General features: G+C 42.9%; 1 protein-coding gene across 3 annotated transcripts in view; it reads left to right on the forward strand.

The window, feature by feature from the left end:
- EBF1 (EBF transcription factor 1) overlaps window positions 1-22,727 on the forward strand; it is a 376,276-nt gene that overhangs the window by 103,069 nt on the left and 250,480 nt on the right. The window lies entirely within an intron of this gene.

Here is a 22,727-nt window from a genome sequence, read left to right on the forward strand (position 1 = left end):
TTATATTTATTTAATACTCTCATTGGTACCAGCAGATTATTAACCCCGTTTTACAGATGGAGAAACTAAGGCTTGGCTCTAAGTTCCTCAAGCTTTCATGGATATTAAAGAGCAGAATTGAGGTCCCCTCCCGCTCTAACACTGTTACTCTGACAGTCTATCTGTAATGCCTGGACATGGAGGCATTTAGCGCCTCCTCTGACTGAGGCTCAGTGTTGGGATATTTTATGGTGTCCTCATGCATTTCATTGGCTCTTGTTATCCCTTGGTTCATCAGTGCTGAGGAAAATGCAGAGGGATGGGTTTCGCTGAGCTGAGCCCCGTCTAGAGTTAGATTGTCTCCCACACAGAAGCCTGGGAAATACACATCCTCAAAGGGCCCCCTTACCAAAACAGTGTAATGCTCTTATTGGTCTGTTTTCATAGTTCTTACAAAAAAGTGAAAATGCTCTCACATCTGCCCATCCTAACAATAGTTCCCATTAAGTGTCACTAGGAATAGTGACAAAGAGACCAAGGCACAGGGAGACTAAGGGACCTGCTTGAAATCACACAGCTAGTTTTTGCTTGAGTCAGGGCTCGAAACTGGACGTGCGGGCTTGGGGCCCCTTTCCATATGGAATCACATTGCCTCTCAGTGCCGAGTCCAGTGCTTATATTCCAGGACTTGAACGAGCGGCGTTCCAGGGAGAGCTGGTCTTCACGCGGCTCTCCTTGGGCTTTCCCGCCGTAGCGCAGGCCTGCCTTCTTCCAGTAACCTTCTAACTTGTCACTCTGCTTAAAGAGTCTCCTCTGATCTGCCCCTCCAGCTGCAGCCAGGGAAACGTTCTTGATAGAGCACTTATAATTAACCCTTTATCCGGTGAAAAGACCCCAGCTAGCATCCCAGAGCCAATATGACTCAACTGCATGTTGTTTTAAGACAAGCACGCTGGGGGTATCCCGTTTTTCTGATTATGTACTTTCTAATGTCCTGTCTACACTTTGCGCCCCACAGGCCTCCACCCTGTGTTTCGAATCCGTCCCATCCTGTGCCAGGATGTTCATGTTTTGCTTCCTTCTGGAAGCTTCCCCCTCCATCTCTTTATCGCCCTCTCCACTGGCTCCTCTGTGGTCAGCTTTTTGTTGAGATCTCTCATGTCAGGCGTCCCTTTCCACCTTGCTTTCTAGTTGTTTTTCTGGGTGTTTAATCCCCCTGCTAAGACTGTAGGCTCCTCAAGGGCTGTAATGTCTAGAGCATTGCATAGAAATAATGTGCCCTTGGCCCCTGGCAACCAGGTAGTCAACAGGTGTTGTCTTGAATGAAGGAAATGGGGTGAGCTATACCGTGTTGTAGGTGCTGTTTTGATACTTAATATGCCTTGGATGAATGAGCACGTGAATGAATGGCTATGATAGGCACTTGGCCCCTCACACACCCTTCTAGCACCTTCCGAGATCAGAAGAGAGCGAACGTGTTCAGGGTGGTGTGGCCGTAGGCCCCTTCCAGCATCTTGAGTAGCATTTTTGAAGTAGGCACTGCTCTCCTCTGTTCTTGGCGCTCACGGCCACTCTGCTCTCATGCCCATCAGCTGGGTTTGGAGCTCCACCCAGGGAGGAGGACTTTAGTGAGAAGGGCTATGCCTGGGCTCCGTGTTCTGTCAGCCTTGATCCCAGGGATGCCTGCATTTGGGTCTAATTGGTGGTGGATTTCAGTGATCACTGTGACTAAGCACTTAGGCAGTGGGTTTCCAAAGGCCTTATGGCCATTTCTATCCATCATTTGATATGAAGAGGTTTGTGTCTGCTCTCCAGTCTGACAAGAAATTGCCCATCATTTGGCACAGGAGCAGCAGGCTGTATTTGGGCCCAGCTGTGAGTTCTGTTAACAACCAAGAAGCCCAGCTCTCTGCAGCGGGGATTGAAGCAGAGGCTTTGCAGAAAGCCCTCCTTCCCCAATCTGCCCTTTCCAGTTTCTTGCTGGGATAGGAGTTACAGACTCTAGTTGTTCAGCTACTGTGATACTGCAGTCTTGTGGCTCATTTAGATGTTGGGGGTGGATGGGAAAATTTACTGGGTATCAGAGAGCTGGGAGGTCGTCATGTCCCTTGGTGTGCCTCAGAGGGCAGAGGCAGCCGGAGTCACGCTGCAGGGTGTTTGAACAATGTTTCTCCAGGGCAGAGAGCAGGGCCTCAGCCTGCAGTGGGCGAGACGCGTGGCTGCCAGAGGGTTTTCTGTTGGGACTGTGGAGAAGCTGGTTCAGCTGGAGATGCCAGCTGCTGAATGAGGCAAAGGGGAAAAACCCCTTTGAGGAATTGTTTTCCCTTTCTCTGTGTGTCACTCCACTGGCTCTATTTTGTCCAATTCTAAACCAGAAGGAGAGAAATGGAGCAAAATATTGAAAGCAGGGATCTCTCTTCTGCATCTTAACAGACTATGCACTTCTCTATATTTCTGTTATTATTGATATGATCTGGAAGGCAGACTAAGAAGAACAATGGAGCCTATTTAGAGCCTGTTGGGATTGCATGCGCTGATACAATAGCATCCCTATCCACTACACGGCTCACTTCGAAGGCAGATGGTCCTTTGGTTACAAGCCATAGAAATTGATTCTTGACAACTTAAGCAAAAAGAAAGGGGTTTATTGGAGAAATAAATGGTAATCTTAAGAGTTATAAGAAGAGGTGAATAATTAGGCAGTGGGAAGGTGAGGATGTAAAGCAGCCCCAGGGGGTCTGGGTCATAGAATGCAAAGGTCCTTCAGGATGGTGCCAGCCAACGACCTGGCTCCTACTGTTTCCTCCCCAGTGTCCTGCTCTTCTTAAGATTTAACATCTTGGGAGAGAGACTTGGATTGGCCTAACGGTTAGCAGTTCCTCTAAGATCATGAAGAATGGGCTGGGACAGTTTACTAAAGGAATATTACAATTATGAAAAGATGGATTGGGCCGGAAAAATAATAGATATCCACCAGAATGGGCCAGGTGCACTGCAAATGGACTCACAGCTTTTTCCATCTTTCTGAGCAGAGGTATTCATTCATTCATTCATTCATTCATTCATTCACCCACTATGAACACCTACTATAAGCCAGGTAATGTGCTAGATGCTGGAAATACAGTATTTAATAATTCAGTTGTCTAAGTTGTAAGATGTGTTCCAGAGACAGTTGGGGACAATGCTATGCTTTCCCCAAAATGCTGCTTCAGTGAGCTGTGAGACACCATTCCCAATTCCGGTGAGTCCGAGACGTGCTTAGAAGGGTCCCTGCACTCTTATTGTCCTTTTCTGCAAGGTCTTCATATTCTTCATATTTCACTATCTCAGCTTTCACTCATGCTAGTAATTGCTTCTAGTGATTTTTTCCTGTATGTATTTATCCACATAATTTGTAATATGTCAATTGCAACTCATTTACATTTCTTCAGAAGTGTTCTTGTTTTTTTTTTCCTGGGCAGTTAGCTGTGTCATAACCCCCATTAATTTTCCGGGCACTCAAGGACACATACAGTGTTTCTACTTTTTGAGGTCTCCTCTACCTACTTCTCCCTTGAACGTCTAGGAATAGAAGGGAGCTCGGGGCTGTGGAGCCCATGTCGAGCTGTGGGCCTGTGGAAGTCTTCTGGACCTCTCTGGGCCTTCTTCATTCTCCCATCTGTCCGTGAGGTAATCCCTGCCCCACCTACTTCATCAGATTTTTGGGAGGACCAAATGAAATAATAGATGTTAAAAGGCTCTGAAAACTTAAAAGTGTTCTTAAAGCTCAAGGGAGTATTAAGATTCTGTGGCTTTAGGGTAGAGGGTTGAATATGAGGTGTGATGACTCAGTAAAGAAAATAAAAATAATAGTAATAGTAGCCCAACTTTATCCAGTGTTTATTATCCTCCAGGCACTATGCTAAGCCTTTACATAAATATCTCATGTAATGCTCATGCACTAGCCTATATGGGAAATACTAATGCTATTTCCATTTTGCAGAAGAAACTGAGACTCAGAAAAGTGAAATAGTTTGCTCAAGGGCACATAGTTGGTATGTGGGAAGCCTGGATTTTATTGAAAATCTGGCTGCATTAGCCCCCTAGTAGCCCCCTGATATTTCTCCAGACCTCTTAGTTCTAGGATGGGAAGTTCATTGTTAGTGCAGGGCTAGAAATGTGAGCCCGGGAATCAGATAGCCTCAGCTTTAAATGTGGGGAACTTCCACACCTGTGTGACCTAAGTGAGTTATTGAGAGTCTCTGAGCCTCAGGTTCCTTACTGTGAAATGGTGGCAATAACAGTACCTTAGTCATAGGGGTATTTAACAAAAGCACACAGGAAAAGCTATAAAAATGGGAATAATAATCATTGTTAATTGGATGGCGAGTGATTGAATTGCAAAGCTGGGGTCCAGACAAGGGTCATATAATTCTGGCAAACCCAATGAAATGAGAGAAAGATTAAATTCTTAGGAATTTGCTTTCCCCTTCCCCCAACCTCTGGCTTACCAAAGTCCCCAAATCTATGGCTCCCAGACTTAATTCAGCCTTCAGATGCATTCTGTTTGGTCTGAAGGATATATTATATATTTTTTTCATTAGAATTAGATGCCACTATTATAAAACTGCAGGGTTTCACACTCCAATCTGCGTGTCTGGCTGTTTTTCAGAAAACAGAGACTGTATAACCACGCACTCACTTGCATGCCCAGGAGTCCCTCCTTGCTGACCACAGCTGCTCTCTTCCCCAGGCGTGTAATGCTGCCGTTGCTCCTGTTGGTGCTTGAGTGTGAACCCCGTGCCTGAGAACAACCCAGGTCAGCCTGGGAAAGCTAGGGAAAGAGATAGAAGTGACCCTTTTATTTAAAAAAAAAAAATCTGGTTCTGAAATCTGGTTCCGTATCTGTTCCTAATTTTATACAGCGCTTCTCATCAGCAGTCATTTGCACCTGCTATGCCATGAAGGAGAGGAGAGCCCCCCGCCCCCCCGCCGCCGCCCACTGCAGGCCAAGGAGGGGGGAGATGAAAAAGGAAAAAGAGAGAATGTCAGAGGGACAGAGAGACAGAGCTAGAGAGTGAGAGACAGATGGGAAACATGTTGTTTCTTAATTAAGCTGGGGACGGAGACAGGGGCCGGGAGAGACAGTGCGGCTTGTGGCTTGGCATTTATCACATCATTGCCCCCTGACCCCGGGGCCACAGTGGACGGAAGGGCCAGGCTGATCGGAATGGCTTTGCTGATGATGTGCCGCTCCTGGGGTAAGTGGTTATTGATGAAGGGACTTAAGTGGTGTGTGGAGAACCCCAGCCCTGGATTGAATGCCCAGGTCCCACAGTCTGCGTACCTCCTGGGGGCTTGGCGCCACAGTCCCGTGCCTGTGCTTGGATGCAGGACCTGAGCTTCACGGGCTCACTGACATCCACGCCAAGGAACTGCACTACACTCTTCCTCCCCTTCTCCCAGACAGGGGGCTAGGAGTTAGAAATCTGGGTTGTCTGTCTGGGATTCCTGACTTTCATCTTTTACGTTTTAATGGCTTTATTACCGACAGGAGACAAAGGAAAACAATGCGTCAATGGCTTTTGGAGACAATGGTGGTTGGGGAGCTGTCACATCAGCAAACTTCAGAAAACATACTTAGTCCCAGAACTTTGAGAGAAAGCGAGGGAAAGCTTGAAAGGAAAAAGAAAAGGAGAAGCAGGGAGAAAACAGATGTTTGCTTGCCTGTTACTTTTTTTAGTGGAATGTTAGGATTCAGAATGTTTTGGGGATTGTCTCTCCCAGTGGTTCTCACCCTGACCTGAAGTTAGGGTTCCCCAAGAGTCTTTAAAACAAATGCTGATGTCAACTCCCTGCTCCAGACACTCTCCCTGCATTGGTCTGGGGGAGAGCCCAGGCCTCAGCATTTTCTGAAAGACCTGCAAATCATTGTAGTGCACGGTCAGGTTGAAAAATGCTGATTTAACGCCATCACTTTATAGTCAAGATAAGGGATGATTGGTGACCTCCGTGCCGTCACAAAGCTGGTTAGTGGCAGAACTACCACTGAAAACCCAGGCTGTCAGCTCGTCAGCGCAGGATGCTTTCTTTCGTGCCAGGGTTTCCTTGTAAACATCATTCCTAGAACACTTGAATGCTTTTTTGCCATCTTTTCATACCATCTGTACTATTTGGAAAAAAAATACATTTATTTACATCAACTCTTCAAACTTGAATTTATTTAAAAAGGAGACTTGCTGGCACTGCGGTAAGTAGCAGTTCAGCCTCGCATGCAGTAAATGGGAGGTAACCACAGCGTGCACGCAATGGACAGGAAGGAGCGTGGTGATATTTGTAGCTGGACGCTGGTGCCTGCCAATGACTCTGCTAAACATGGAGGCTGGCAAGCGACAAGTGTTCAAGAAATGCCAGCGCCAAACTGACACTCTCTCACTGACTCCGTCAGGACAGTAAGGAAAACTGAAAAGGGATGGATGGGCCTGCTCACTATGTGGTTTGATATTACTTAATGGTCATGTACTTGTACCACTAAAATCATCCTGAATACATTATTGGGACTGATTTCTTTGCCTTCAAAAAGCGATGTTGGGACTTAGAAGAAAAATACTCTTAAAAAAGTTCAGGTCCCCACGAAACAAAAATAAAATGTAAACTCAGGTCATCGGACAAGAGATTTGAGAAACCTAGAGAACAGAAATTAGAAACCTGAAGTAATTGCGAACGGAACCATAGAAATCAATTTTCAAACCAGGGGAGGACATGACCGTTAATATTAGGCTTTGGCTACCATTGGTGTATTATTGTCAGCGCCCTCTGTAGGCTGTGGTCCCAACTAAACCGGTCAGCCACATTTCACAGGAGCTCGAGACTCTGAAGGCTTCCTCTAGGTGTTTAACCCCATATTTTGGGATTCCAAGTAAGACTTGGATGTTTATGAGCTTCATGGGAGATCAGCCCCTAACGAAAGGACTCAAATATTGTAACAATAACCAGCATTTTAATTTGATTTTTTGGTACTGAATTTCCATTTGAAGAGACAGTTCTATATTCTTTGTTTGGTGCGTGCTCACACGTACACACACACACACACACACAGATTTGCAGCAGAATGAGATTCTATCCAGATAAAGTACTAAAATACTCTCAAGTACTTGTAGTAATGGCCATTCTGTGCCTGGAGCCCATTTATTCTAGGTTTTGGTTGAGCACAGCACATTATCTCTGGTTTGGTCATCTCTGTCCCCACCTACTTGGTGGTGTTCCCTTTCCAAATTGAAATATCTGCTTCATATTTCCTTTGATTTTTTTCAGAGACATCAGAGCCGATAGGGAGTCTCAGTCATTAGGTCAATACCCTTTGATACATTTACCTAAATGACGTGTTCCTCTTCATGTCATTGCATCCTCGCGATAATTAAATGTGCCTTCAAACGATATTGAAGGTAGGTAGTCTTTCAGCTTATTGCTTAATTAGTTCAGGTTTGTCTTATAGTTTCCCATCACTCTGCAATCAATACTACGCCAGAGAACATTCCACCAACATTGGAAAAAGATGCCTCTCGTGTCCGTGAGTTCAGATGAGGTTGTAAATTAGTTGTGTTGGAAAGAACAAGTCAGTCTTACTTTCAGAGAGCTTGCTAAGTGAATGTGCCTCTTGCAAACACACTCACATATAAATAGAACCTCTCCATGCTTCCTCAGGGCCTAGTCTCTGCCCTCCTTTCATGTCTTTAGGTTACTGAGAATTTCACCCAAAAGACAGACAGGGCTTTTCCAAGGTTTGCTGCCAAAGGAAACCCTTGTGCTCTTTTACCATCTTCTGGGCTGTCACAGTAATTTGATGGAAATAAAAAAAACCTGATATTTTCCTGAGGAGAATTCTGTCCTGGGCTCGAGGGCAGAGGGACTGAGGGAGTCAGGAGCCTCCCTGAGGGATACGTACATGCCCAGGGCCTCTGAGGGGAAGTGTGGCCCGTAGCGCCGGGTACCCGGGATGGTGATCCTGCGAAGGGTTAGCCCCATGTCACACATTTGTCTTGAATTTTCTTCCAGGCTAATGCTTGTTAAATTAAGAGCTTCATACACGGGATGCTGGGTGGAAGTTTGGCGCTTTCAGACCACAAAATCTATCTTTTCTCTCAAATACCAACTGGATTATAGTCTCTGAATCAAGGGATTATGGCTGTTTTATTAAATTACTTTTAGCTAGGGAGGAGTTTTCACAGAGAGCAAGCTGGATTTGTGAAGGAAAAATCCAGGTATGGCAAAAGGAATTAGACTGTAAATGCCTTGTCATGGAGATTTTTGTTTGGTTATGAATTCATTTATGTGGCAACTATTTATTGAGTATCTGCAATGTGTCAGGCCCTACGCCAGGATCTGGAGTATGGCAGCAACTAAGGCAGACAAAGTTACAGCTCTCAGGTAGATTAGTTTAACTTCTTAATCTTTGCATTCTTACCACCTGACACTGTGTCTGATATACAATAAATAGTCCCTCAGTAAATGGTTGTTAACTTGAGAAAATGCATGTATCTTTGTACACCCAAGTACATGCTCTCCATCTGCCTTTAAGCTTTGGTCAGCTGCGCTTTTGATTGAGCCTTACTGTGCAAATAATACTATTAGTAACAACTGTAGCAGCTAATATTTATTTAATAAATGTCAATCGATTTGCATGCATTAGTTCATCGTCTCAGGGCACTTATCTATTTGACCTAGAATTTCTAAAGACATTTCTAGTCATGTTCCAAAACTACTTACCTTTATTACAGAGTTCCAATTAGTGTGTGGCTTGGTGTAGGTTGCTAGTAACTCATTTTGAATCCTCTTCCCCAAGCCATAATTTGAAAATGAAATCCTACATACATAGCTGATGTTAGGCACACTGTAGGCACTCAAGTAGGTTCTGGTTCCGTGAATTGGATGGAATTTTTTAAATGATGTAATCATGCTAGATCTTTATAATAGTGACTTGAAGTCATTATTCATTCTTACTTTGCTATATGTGCCTCTTGATTTTTTGTAAGATCCTAGCAACACTGTTTTGATGGAATATTTAAAACAAAACAATAACAATATTTCTAAGTGTTTCAGTGCAATTTTATAAAGTAACCTTAGTTTTTTGCACTATTTTTCTAGAAGCTTAGGGATCATTTTATATGTACAACAACAACATAAAACCTTTAGAAATACAGAACTCAAAGTACTTGAACGTTTGTAAAGTATTTTAAAATTAATTTTTAATGAGTTTTAATATTTTAATATTGTACTAGATTTTAAGTGAGAAAGTTGTTCTTGTATTAGACAGTGGTGTACAATATTACTTCATGGGATAACGTTTAATTAAAACCCACTAATTTATGTATTTGTTTATTAGCTTTATTCCTAAAGCAGTGTGAACTTCTGCATGATTTTATGAAAAATGTAAATGAGGGTTTTAGCATCGCTAATAATGTTAAATTACCATAGGTAAAGAATGTATGCTTTCACTTTCATAACTTCATAAAAAAGAACTTTAAGATGTTGATTTGACATGTAATAAAGATCACTTTTCAGCGAAAAGATTAAACTCCCATGAAAACAACCTTCTATTTTTCTAATTTCCTTTTGGCTTTATTAGGTTTTAGTTGATTTGTTCTTGTCTCAAAATATTTTCCCCTTGTTTCTGTAATTGCAGGCGTCATTTTGATGCAAGGGTATTGTAGTAAGATTTTTTTTAAACATTTGGAAATCGTTAGCTGCCCTTACTCAATATGGTCCACTTTGAGTATTGATGTAACAAATGAGAAACACCTTATTGAATGGTATATGTTCTTTGCCAATTTTGCTTACCCCTAACTTAGATTTTACGCTCCTTGAGATTGGGGCCTGGTTTTGGTGAACTTTTGCTGCAGCTTTGCCATCCTTCATATTTTAGAAATAAGCAATAATATTATATAGCCTTAACCTAATTATTATGGAATTTATTAGCTTATTTTTCCTTTAAAAAAATCGCTTAAATCTCTTGATACAGGCGAGAAGGAAAAAATGAGAAGAAGCTCCTTGCTCCAGTTTTTCAGACTTTTATTTAATGTTCTCAATACCAGTATACAAACACCTATTGTTTTTACTGTTCTGGGTGCCATGGACATGCCTTCAGGGGCATCATGTTTCCAGCAGGAAAGAAAACAGATTCAAAATGCATTGAAAGGTGACAGCCCTGAGATATTTTCTCTTCTTCCTTTGTTAGTTATTTATATTCACACTTCTTCACTTCGCTACATTCCACAGTAAACAGCTTGCAGGGGGGTTGATGTTTGTTAATGAACTGTCAATAAACACATGTTCTCCCGGACTTCTTAAAAAAGGCTGTTTTAGGGGCGAGCGTGCTGGTTTCCAATTCCCGTTCACGCCGTGGAGACAGAGCGAGGAGTCTTGGCTGAGCCCGGCCTCGGAGCTGGGCCCGGCCTGCCGTCACGTGGTCGTAGGCGCGCAGCCTTTGTGCCGGCAGCAGAGCGGCAGATTTTGATGGAGAGTGTGCAAGCAGTTATTAGGAAGAAGTCAGGAAGTGTTTGGACACAGGGCTGCTAGCATTCCCAACAAAGCTGAAGGACAAGTCTCCCCAAAGAACAAAAGGCAAACACGTGCTCAGGGTGAGGACTTTCTTCTCTGTTGACATAAGAGTGACTCAGAAGCTGACCCATGTTTGGAGAGAGGACAAATAATAACATCTTTGTCAAGGGACATAGGGTCCAATCAGTTTCTCTTCTTTCTTCTGTTCTTATTCCCTCTTTGGCTGCTCTTTTCTCTTGATAGCTGAAATCTCCACCGAAGTGTCTAATGAAGTCTCTAGGACTACGAAATACCAATGGAGAGGAACCTCAGTTATTTGAAAAAAATAACACTTTCTTTTCCACCGTGGTCCACCCCAGTGACTGATGGGCGGAGGGAAAAAAAAATAATACTTCGCAGAGAGGGTGGACGTGGGGGCGAGCCAGAGGCATGCCCTTTTGTTGTTGGCACAGTCCAAAACTACAGATTTAATGAGAGAAACTTAGAACAGCTTTCAAAGAAAATTATTTATAATTTCATTAGTATTATAGCTGCCTTCTATTCATTTGAAACAAATTGTCCCAAGAGCAACGATTCTGGAAATTTGTGCTTTGGAGAAAAAAAAAATGTTGAATTTACCAGTATTCTTGTCTGTTTTTTTTTTCTTTAAAAATTTCATGCATTGTTAGGGAAGAAAAGTCTAGTCTAACTCACAAATGCATCCTTATTCTCATGTATATTTGATACCGGCCCCAGTCTAATCTGATAAAGTGCACTTTGCCTGTGGTGTCTTACAATAAGCTGGCTGCATTAGTGCCGGGAAAAATCAATACCGATTTATAATTTACCATCGCAAAAACCTATCACTTTTTATGACCCTCCATCCTGGCTCATTAATATTACATTAAAACACACACACCCACTGCAACAGGGGGAAATTGTAGCTTGTCAGGTTTACAGCCATAAAGAAACCTTTAATTGGGCTTAGTTTGGGAATTCAAGCACAGATTTTATTTATTTTTCTTTTTAATATATGATATTTACCCCAGTGGATTTTAGGATGATGCATAATATACCTATTTCTCTGAAAAGAAAAAACAAAAGTGCATTACAGAAATTCTGAAATACACTTGCATATAGCTCTCACCACACATGTTTTAATTGTACCTAATTGTCTCCTTCCCTGTTCTTCTGTAGACTGCAAACCTTTTCACTTCCTTTTTCTTTTTGTGTGAGTGTGGGATTTCTTTCTCTGTGTGGAAGCATTCTAGTTGATGATATTTCTCTTATCTTTTTGGCTTGTCATAGTTGATATTTATCCACTCCCCACCCCGGATCATAAAGAAGCTAAATGCCATCTTTTGCATTGTCTGTCTCTCAAAGAAAGGATGCATATTTGCTATTTCCTCCACACTGAGCAGAGAATACTGCACTGACCCTGCCTGGAAGCTGAGCGGTCCCCCCAGCGCTGCTTTTCCCAGCAGCGGACTAGTGTGTGTGTGAGTGTGCATGTGTGTGTCCCTTCCACTCCTTCACCTTAAAGAGACCCCGAAAGAAAAATTAAACAATACTCTTCCCTGAGCCATGTCTATTAAGCTGCTTTACCCTCATGTGTTTTTAGACTTAAAAGTCTTATATCTAAATTCTTTCCAGATAATGTAAAAAAAAATGATGTCACTGTTTATGTTGGCAGCCGCAAGGTGCTCTATTTATTTCATACTATTCAAATAGTTTCCAGGGAATTTTTCCTGTTAATATCATGAAGAACCAACCTTACCACATGGCTTGCTGCCTTTCCCTTGCTGCCTGAAAGATTAAGGTTTCCCCACCCCCTCTATGCCACCCCCCCGCCCCCGAAAAAAATGAGGTAAAATGTGAAGTGCAGAGCAGAGCCAAATAAATAAATAAGGAAGGGGAAGGGGAAATTCAGTGTGTCCTCAAGTGTGCAGTAGATCTGCACCGTGCAGCAAATACATGTCGTGATTGGGTTTTTAAAAGACGTCCGCCTCGCCCCTGACTGACAGGGCCTATTGATTTTTTAGGTTTCTGCCGTCATCGGTTTCCAGCCTCACAGCGGCCGCGTGTCGGGGGTCAGGGCGCACCGGGGCTCAGTGAGCCAGCCCTCGCCACTTCCCAAAGTGAAGGGCCGCTGAAAGAAAATCAATCATGTCATAAGTGAGAAGCATCAAAAATTTTCCCCCTGTATGGCCAAGACCCATCAGCCTGTCTCCACTCAGTAGCTAAGGTTAGCCATCTGTCAAGTCGGACTCAGTGAAAAGTATTAGAAATGCCAGTTAACCCATGGGTAGACAGGGTTGGCATTCTCACTTAATTTGGGGGGCTCGCATCACCCATTTTCTAGCCCTCTAGGCTCTGTGTTTCTCTCCCCTCTCTTCCCCTTCTTTCCTAAGGCAGGAGGAGTTGGGGCCTCGTACCCTGTTTGCTTAAGAACTGGTGGAGAGTCAGAATGGATGCTCCTCCCAGAAGGCCACTGGGAGGGCAGAGCTGTTGTGCTTTATCATGTAGGGGAGTCTGCTTCCCTAAGCAAAGCAGATCCCCCTGCCCGCCCCCCGCCCCCCCGTTCTGTATCTAGCTTTGGAAACACACATTACCCAGGTAAGTTTAATTGTAAAATTAATTGTGCACATCCCATGGTAGGAAATTTTCATTTGACCATGGTGCTGATGTTTCTCAACTGATTGGACACTAAATTTTCTTCCTGTTCAACAGATTGGGAGAAAACACTTTTACTCCTCAGATAAATGATCGGGAATATGCTGTTCATTTTCAAATGCCTTTTGGTACAATTCTTACATCCCAAATCTATGTAACTTGATTGCATAGTTTGGCGAAAAGAAACATTATTCACTGTCGAGGATGGAGAAACTCTTTTTACACATACCTTCTAACTCTGCATTAGGTAATCGGCTACAATGTCATGATAGGTCCTTTGTGTGATAGAAATTATAGATGATGTCTTCTGTGGGAAAAACGATAGCTTTCGATTTGCATGTTCTCGATTGCATTTATTAAGATCTATGAAGTTAAAATGAATAGCTTTGTTTGCTTGTCCATTGTGCCGGACAGGAAACGTAGGTTGGAGAGCTGGCTGCTGTCAGGCTGGCCTCACTTCACGCTTCCCTTGCACTCAGCTCCGCTCCTTTCAGGCTTGTTTCTGTGGGTGGATGCTGGTTCTAGGATAGTCGCTGTCAATTTAAGACCCGTTCGAGAGCTCCTGAGAGAAGAGCTTCTCTTCAAAATGCGCAGCAGGAGTTCATCTGGGCGGAGGGGCAGATTTTAAGATCTCCTCCTCCACTTGGGATGACCACCCAGGAGCTTTGGAAGGAACTGAAAACAGATTGGACTGTGCTGTGTTGTAACTTCCACACCAGAATTGACATTCACCTCTTGAACCAAGATGTATACTCACTAATAAATATCTTAGCCCTCTCTGTTTCCATGATGACACTGGCCATCCCATGCAGATAAAAAGGCAAAATGTTTCTTTACTCAGTACTGCGGTGTGAGACCGTTAAGGTAATAGTGCTTGAAACTATTAGAATCTCAGATATTGACTGGCTTGCTTTTGGCATGGTAATTATAATTACATTTTTAGGCTACATTTTATGGGTTTATACTAGTTATTCTAACATGGAAGAAATTGCTGTCCAGAATTTTAACAGAGGGGAGAATAATCGAGGTTGAAATCCTCAGCAGTCCAGGCATCAGGGGCTGCTAATATACGATCTAATTGTGATCAATACTTTCTTTTCTAGTTTCTGTAATGACAAGGCCTTTGCAATAAAAACACTACCATCTTTTTGAAACCCACAGAAGAATGATAAATGACCCAGGCCTATGTGGGGCGGGGGCGGGGGGGGGGAGTGTAGTGTATTTTACATTCCTAGTGATTTATTATGGGTTTGGGAACATAGCTGGTGTGAAATCAAGCTTGGGGAGTGGGGAAAGAGGGCAAAAGAGGAAAAGTTCCCAACAAAGAAATTCATTCTGCCTAAAACACCTAGGTTTAAGTCTCATTACCATTGATGTGAGCTAAGTACTCTCATCCTGGGGCTGAGGGACCCTTGAGTATTTACAGGAAAGGGAATAAAGCCAACACAGTGGGCCAGTGCTTTGCCGTGTAGGAATGGCTAGGTCCGCCTAACTCGTGTGTTACATAAAAAGGAACAATTTGATTCTGTCTTGACAATAAATGAAAGCTTGGCTTTGAAAGTGCTCTTAGCTGGGCCTGTTTGCTTTTGAGACAATATATTGGACAGGTTATTTCAGGTATAAGGAGGGAAATCGTTTCATGAAATATTAGGGACTTCACTTCCTTTGGTGTAAAACCAAAGAGAACTTGTCCCATCATCTCTGACCTCCTTTCGCCTGCGCGGGGTGCATTGCTGGCCTCATCAAATCTAACTGGTCATTCAGACTTGACAGGTAAAGTTTTCGAGGGAGCCCAGTAGAGATGTGTGAACTCTATAGTATAAAAAAGGGAAAAAAAGTGGTGAAAGTGGACAAGAAAAGAGAAAAATGTGCCAACGCGATCCCTTCCCAACTGTTCATGTCAAATAGTGTTTTTCATGTGGCTGTGGCCAAGTCTCAGTCTTTCCATCTCAGGCTTCTGTTATAGGTTGTTGACATTTTGCCTCAGGCCGGCCCTTAGTGTATAATATTACTGATGTCTTTCAATCTTCCTTTTTTCCTTTCTTGCTCTCTCTCCTCCTCTCTCTCTTTCATTTCATAGCTCAAGTCTTTTTTTCTTTCAAAAACTAAAAGTCACTTGTTAAAAAGAGTTGGAAAAAAAAAAAACACACCACCACGAAGGCACTATATAACATTCACAACTTTGGACCTGATCCAATATACTTTCTGCCATTCTCTAGATCCTTTCAACTCTTAAGAAAATTTCCAGTGTAGCATTGAAGTGAGGGAATTTTTTGCTACTAACCAGAAAATATCCCATTTTCCCTCTTTGGTAAACACCACTTACAGTAAGTACAAATCAAGGCCAAGGGCTCTTCTTCAAACATGTGTTTACTTCGGACAGGTCTGCGAAGGAGCTGCAGAAGGTACAGGAGAGTAGGTTTTTACATGAGATTACTAATCATCTCTTTTCTCCTGAATCAGGCTTGAGACAAAAGGGATAAGGAGTGTTTTCTCCTCAAATATCCAATTCATCCTATCAGATTTCCCATACTGACTTGCTCCACCAAGGTCTTAATGCAGTACTGTTAGAATGTCTCATCAGTGACCAGAGCTGATGGGGTCTTTGAACATTAGACAGTACCCATTAGTCAAGGTACCCTGGGCTAACATCTTCTGGATGGCATTTTCTTCTAAGTGTGCCATTAGTTAGTATAATGGACTTGTGTCTGTCAGCCTTTGGGGCAGGAGAGAGGGAAGCATCCGAGACTCTTTGTTAGAAGAATGGACTGTGTTTTTTTTTTCCCCCCTCTAACCTGGAAACATGCTCCCAGCAACATTTTTAGCCCTTGAGAGACAATAAATGTTAACGGCTTCAGTGAAGTCTTTATGATCTCCCCGGTCAGACAGAAATCTCTTCTTTTTCCCTTAAAGTCTCAAATATGGATTTACAAAATATCCTTCAGAACCATTATAGTCTTTGGGGTAAATAGTTTTCATTTTAAAACATTTTCATAATACACACATTTTAAAAAGTGTTCTAAATATGTATTTTTACGATTGATCATGACAGCTCCTTAAAGAGCTATTATTGCCTATCAGGGAGATAATGTGTGTGTGTATTCAAGAAATTGCCAACCCAAAAAATCATCTTAAAGCTGTGTATATTTCCAACGAGGATTTTTCTCCCCTACCAATAAACTTGAAAAAATTATGTAAAACAATTGAAATTTAGCTAGATCATAAAAATCAGACAGTTCAGAGTGGAGGATTTTTGGGATGCCTCTCAAGAGGCCGTTGAGAAACTCCAGGATGTGAAGGATCAAAACTGCTGGCTGCCATTCCTGGAGACTGTGATCATAGGTTATCAAAGATGTGGGTGATTTGCCAGACGCTCTTCCTCAAGCCTGCATGCTTTTGAAAGTTAAAAGACAAGGCTTTGCTGTTGTTAGGCTCTCTGACTCATAGGTTACCATCTCCTCACAGGGGGCTTGAAATCACTCAGGATAGAGTACTTGCTGGTTTAGTCAAGCTTTTATTGAATAAGTCACTAAAGTTAATTTTATTGAACGTGTCACTGAATATGTGCTGGAGATCAGTCGGAGGGAGAAGCTGCTGCATTTGCGGACCTGGGGGAGCATGCCCACGTTCGGGGAGGAGGGCTCTACTGGGGAGGGCTGAATGAGGGCGAGCACCGGCCACGCCCTTGAGGGATCAGTTGATTTCAGTTTTTAAGATCTGGGCATCTGCAGGTTTCTCCAGGGTGCAAGGTGGAAGCAAGTAATGGAGGGTGCTGCTTGAGGTGAGGAGATGTGGTGAGAATCCAAAGGTGATGTGTGTATGTGGACGGTGTCAATGACCGTGGCTACGACTTCAATTGCTATTATTAGGAGTTATTAAGCTTTTATGGGGCACTTACCTAAGTGTAGTATATGAATGAATGTTTACTTCAGAGGATATATTTTTACCTCATTCAACCACCAAATACTTAGTTATTGCATGCCCTCTGTGTGCTAGTAACTTGGTGTATAATGATAAATAGGGTCCTGTTCTTGTGGAACTTATAAAGTTAGTGGGTTTGGGAGGTCCACGATTCAGACAGTAATTTTAAAAATCTTAGACATAAATGTGGAACCTATACTGTGATAAGTTTATGCAAGAGACACCAAATATTTAGTTGATTTGCTGGGGCTGCCTAATGGAGGTAGGAGGAGTTATGTGTGTGGGTGGGGGGGAGGTAGGAGTAGAGAAAAGCCTGAGAAAGTGGTGAAGGAAGAACGAGGGTTCAGCCAGTCAAGGGGTGGGATTGGAGAGGCTGGGTGCAGAAGAATATTCTAGAAGATGGAAAGTAGGAGGGAAGAGGGGAAAAAAAAGAATGGAAGGAGGAGAAAGGAAAGACAGTGTGCAGCAAAAGGGCATAAATAATATACCTCCCCTCCTCTCCCTCTCCTTCCTTTTCTTCCCTTTCCTTTCTTCCTCTCTTCTTTTGTTCTTTTCATGAATGTTTATTGAGTACCTTCTATGTTCCAGGTGCTGGTCTGGGCACTGGGGATTCAGGATAAATGAAATCACAAGAAAAACCCCTGCCCTCTTGGAACTTCCATTTTAGTTGAGGGAGATAGTCAGAAAGAAAAATATATAGGACTTAAGATGATGATAATTTCTCCTGAGGAAAATAATTCAGAAAATGGGGAAAGGAAGTGGGTTCAGGGTGGTTATCTGAAATACAGTAGCTGGAAAAAGCCCCACTGGTATGTTGGTAGTTGAGCAAAAGCCTGAAGGAGCAGAGGGAGTGGCAGATGCTTAGGGGAAGCCAAGTCCGGGCAGAGCAGGCAGCGTGAGGCAGGGCCCTGGAGAAAGGGTGTTTCGTGGGTTGGAGGAGCAGTGAGGAGGAACAGAACGAGCAAGGAGGAGAGCAGCTGGTGAAGCTGACAGAGGCACCATGGGGACATTTGGGGGCCCTGGGGGCCATTTAAAGGTCTTGGGTCTTTACTCTTCATGAGGCAAAGCCACTGGAGGTAAAGGACAAATAGACAAGAAGGTTTTCAGGCAACATGAAGATGTCCTCCCTGTAAGCAGATAAACCCTAAACTATAGGGAAGCATTTGCAGCAATGCTTTGAGCATTTTGGTCTCCTGACATTTCCTGAGTGGAACCCTAAAGCCACTGTAACATAAGATTTAATTTTTTTTTGGTATAGAATGGCTTCTGCGTCCGGCCCACCAACAGGATTTTTAAAACGGACCTTGATTCATAAAGATGCAGTTTGGAATGGGTGGAAGATATCCTTTTCACCCGTTAAAGAGCTGCTTTCCTAACCCTATTACAAAAATTCTCTCTGAACTGTCTGTCTAGTTATGTGACAATTGTGTGCCCAACTATGCAGAGCCTGTGCTGTAAGGGTGAGTGAAATAAACTCAGCCAAGGCTCGAGTGACAAGGGATCCAGCTGGGAGGGTGAAAGAGAAGGGAGGGAGAAGCAGCAGCTGGAAATGCAGATTGAGGGGGGCAAGCAAGACAATGGCCTGTCCCGATAAGGTCTTTCCACAAAGGTCACCAGTCAGTCATGGACACTCAGCTTGGCCACTGTGGCTTTTGTGTAAGCTGAAGTCTCATTCTCGAGAGAAGCCAGGGGGATCTCTGCAAGGAAGGGTAAATATCATTGTGGCAATTTGCAAGCTGATCAAGAAGAAGAAATTCTTTGCTATTCATATCCAAATACTTTGTGACCCATGTGTAAGGGCCCTAATGCGATTTCCCTTTCTAGCCTCAGAGCTGTATTCCTTTGATATTGATCTTTGATACAGTTCCAGAGTGCGGACTCCGGATCCTCTGTACTTTTACAAGGTGGAGGTGGAGGTCCGGAGTCTTAGCTCTTGAAGGCAACACTGAATGTGGGTTGGTTCGATGGACTGTTTAGAGGCCAGAACAAAAATCTTCTGCGGTTTGTACCTGTTAAGCTTTGAGACCGTTTGTGATGTCTTCGCCTGTGGTCTTTGGTTTATCATCTCCTTGATAATACCCTTCTATGGCGTTTGTTTGGGAAAACAAAGAGGTCCTTGTGAGTCTTGGGGCAAGCTTTCCCTCTTGATTTCCGGTGAATATTCATCAAGCCCCGTGAGTGAGCCTCTCTGGGCTTTGACCTGAGGTGGGAGGTGTGTGGTAACCGAAGCAGGGGCAAAGAAGACCCTAAGAGTGCAGCCATTGAGCGCTTGTACTGTTGGGTCCTGGGGCTCGATGCTGAAAAGTGATCTCATTGATGGTTGTTTACTTTTCTTAGAGGTCCAGCTCCCAACTCTGGTTGGCTTTAACAATCACTCATTTGGCTACAGAGAGCCAGAATTCACAGGCCTCTTTGGACAGGCAACTTCTCAGGTCCGATGGGAATAAAAACAAATGTCACTCACTCAGTGATTTCCATCATCGAAGTATGTGCTACATACGAACTCATTCTTCTTGCAAGAATCAGGTTAAGCATTATTATCCCCACTGTTTGATGGGCGTGCCCAGATTTCATCATTCCGAAGATAAAGGTTGAGTCCATGATAAATGTACTTAGCATTATAGTCAATTGAAGATGAAAAGACCTATTAGGTCCCCCAGTATCACCCCCTCCCTCTCCACCTCCACACAACCAGAACAGGAAGCTCCCTGCAATCTACTCGGGAGTTCTTTGGCCAGGCTTCGTTTAAATGTCCCAAGGGAACCTCCCTATAAGTCCAACCTTAGAGAAAGAATCTCTTTCTAAAAGCAGCTTTTGTATTCTCAGTGCTGTGACCACCCCCCTCTGCTGAAAGGTTCTTGGAAGTGAGAGGAGTATGGTTGGAAGTCTTTTTTCCTTTCTCTTTTAGGAGAATTGCAAATTCCAAGAGTCACATGCATATCTTTCCCTTTCATAGTAGATTTTTATATGCCTTTCTAGGTTTACTAACAGACATATGGGATTTTCAGTTACAGTTGGGACATGAGCTCATGAAATTAGTATTAACTGCTTTAACCCCTGGGTGCTCGTGTTTATGGAATAAGCAAGTCATAATCGCTGACCACAGCCATTAAAATCTGATGTGAGTCAACTTCGAGTACAAAGACTTTCTATAACCCAACCCTCTTGAAGCAGAAATGATCACAATTTAATATAATGAGAATAATTAATAAGGAGTGTGCCAGTGACCTTGAATATTAATATTGTTTCCTTTTCCTGTAAACAAACTGGGCTATTTTATTATTATTTTAGTGTTTAATTTGGCATAAACACTCCTTTTCACATAATTTCCCCAGGTGACTTTTGTCTCCTTGGCAATTTCCGGCTTTAATAAAGAAAACCTAATTAAGAAGGAGCTGTTGATTGGTTTGCTAGTGTAATTAACACAGGTGATGCTAATGAGTTTCTATGAAACTGGTGGTTTATGGGAAAAATAAACAGACCGCTGTTGCATATGGCCCAGCTGATATCTGCACTCTGGAAGGAGGGATGATTTCCCGGTCTCCTGTGAGTGGTTTGTGGGCATGGACTAGGCAGATAAAATATTTTATAAGATTCATTAGTGGAACTAGACCAAATTGGGAGCAAAAGTCTCCGCGTTAGGCTATATTAAACAATCTCATCTCTGGTTATACTTGTTAGGCCTCTTTTTTTCATGTGCCTAAAAGGGGCCGATTTCTTTTGTTCCCGAGGTGGCTTTCTGACTTTCACCGTTGGCATGTTAAGTTGGCAAAGCCCCCAGCAGACTTGATAGAGACATTGTAATTTTCATTCTCTTTTCCCTGATTTTTGCCTATGAACCCTTGTAGATGCATTGACCAGAGAAAAGCACCTGGAATTCCCGCTGAAACGGACTCCTGAGAGCCTTCTTTCTTGGCCTAGAACTGTGTCCTGAGGGGCTCTTGATATTTACATTGTCAGTGGCATCTGTGCTAGTCTGGTCTCCCCTCCATTGCTTATAAGAAGCTAATTTTCTCTTTGTCCCCCCCCGCCCCTTCTTTGTTGGGCTGGGAGGGGAGGTAGGGACTGTGGTTTCAGATTTCATTTAACAACAACTTTATAAGATGACCAAGATTCATGGTGTCAATTCCTATTTTCTCATTACACATTTTACTCAGAATACCTGCCCATTATTTTTGATAATTTATAAATATCCTGCTCAACTTCCAAATAGGTTTTTGGAGTCTTTTACATAAAAGAATGGTATATAATAAAATCTTTGGTGTTTATATAGTTTTTGTAGATAGACCTCTCCCATTTTTCATTGTTGTGTTGTTCAAATCAGTTTTTAAAAATTGGTTTTTTAAAGAGAGAAAGGAAGTTGTGGGGGAGAGGGAAAGAGAGAAACATTAGTTTGTAGGTCCACTTATTTATGCATTCATTGATTCTTTGTATGTGCCCTGACCGGGGATCAAACCTGCAACCTTGGTGTATCAGGAAGACACTCTAACCAACTTAGCTACCTGACCAGGGCTCAGATCAGTTTTTTAATCATGTATTTTCTCTTCATCTTTATCTCCTTTTTATCATGAGCGCGTTAATCCTTTCCCTTTCTCTTTTTTCGTTCCCCAGAAAGGCCTGTTCTACTTTGTCTCTCATCTATTGCTATGTGACAGAAAAGCCAGAGACTTTCCGTGTCTAGCCGTGCACCTCCAGGGACATCTTTTGAACTCTCATAATTTGTATTTATTGCCACCCACTTTGTAAGTTCACAGTTTAATTTGCCAGCAGTGGCAGAGTTAGGCCGACACAGTAAAACAAGATAACGTTAAAATGTCAGAATGAGAGGGGGCATGAATGATGCATTACCCCTACTAGGACTTGCACTTGTCATTCCTTTCCACCAAAGTGATGTTAACTACCTTTTGAGAGCTTTATCTGACTGGTATTACTCAGAAACAGGATCATTAGTTCACTGTTCTGATTAGGAAGCCGCTATGCTTGATTAACTCTTCTTGGACTAGGATCTCAGTGGAAGCATTAAATGAATCGCACTCACTTAGACATCTAGAACTAATTTATAATTATTTTTTTGCAATTATTTGTCGTTGTTGACATGTGTTTTTCCATGATGTGGTACTTCACGGTGACGAGTTAGACCTACTGGAGAAAAGACAAGCACGTTGGAGTTGTACTTGTAATCCATGTTTCAGGGAAGGTCTTCTAGATTTTTAAATATTTCCCCCCGTGGACAGATGCCAAGCCATCATTCTTAGCAGTAGCAATGTACAACTTGTTCACAAACCTTTTGAAATGCCGGAGTTTTGGAAATTATCCCTTTTGAAGTTTTCTCAGAATCACTGTCCTGGGGAGAAATTCATTGAATTGATGTTTGCTCATGGTGGTGACTTCCGGTGCAAAAAGCAGGGTTAACATGGGTCTTGAGAAAGCGTCCCAAGTGATAAATCCAGGGTATTGGGGCAGGGATCGCCTCCTCCCCAAAACCACCTCTTACCATTCTTTCCCTCTCTAAATTTGTCTTCCCCATCTCGCTGCTATTTGAAATCCTCATATTGATTCATTGGCTTCTGACCAAATACATAGCTCTCCCTTTCCAAACACACACCCGACATTTACTCTTCCATGCAAGATTCCCTCAA

Source organism: Pteronotus mesoamericanus, unplaced genomic scaffold, assembly GCF_021234165.1.
Source record: "Pteronotus mesoamericanus isolate MK-2021 breed Mesoamerican mustached bat unplaced genomic scaffold, CSHL_Meso_final contig_2, whole genome shotgun sequence".
NCBI lineage: Eukaryota > Metazoa > Chordata > Mammalia > Chiroptera > Mormoopidae > Pteronotus > Pteronotus mesoamericanus.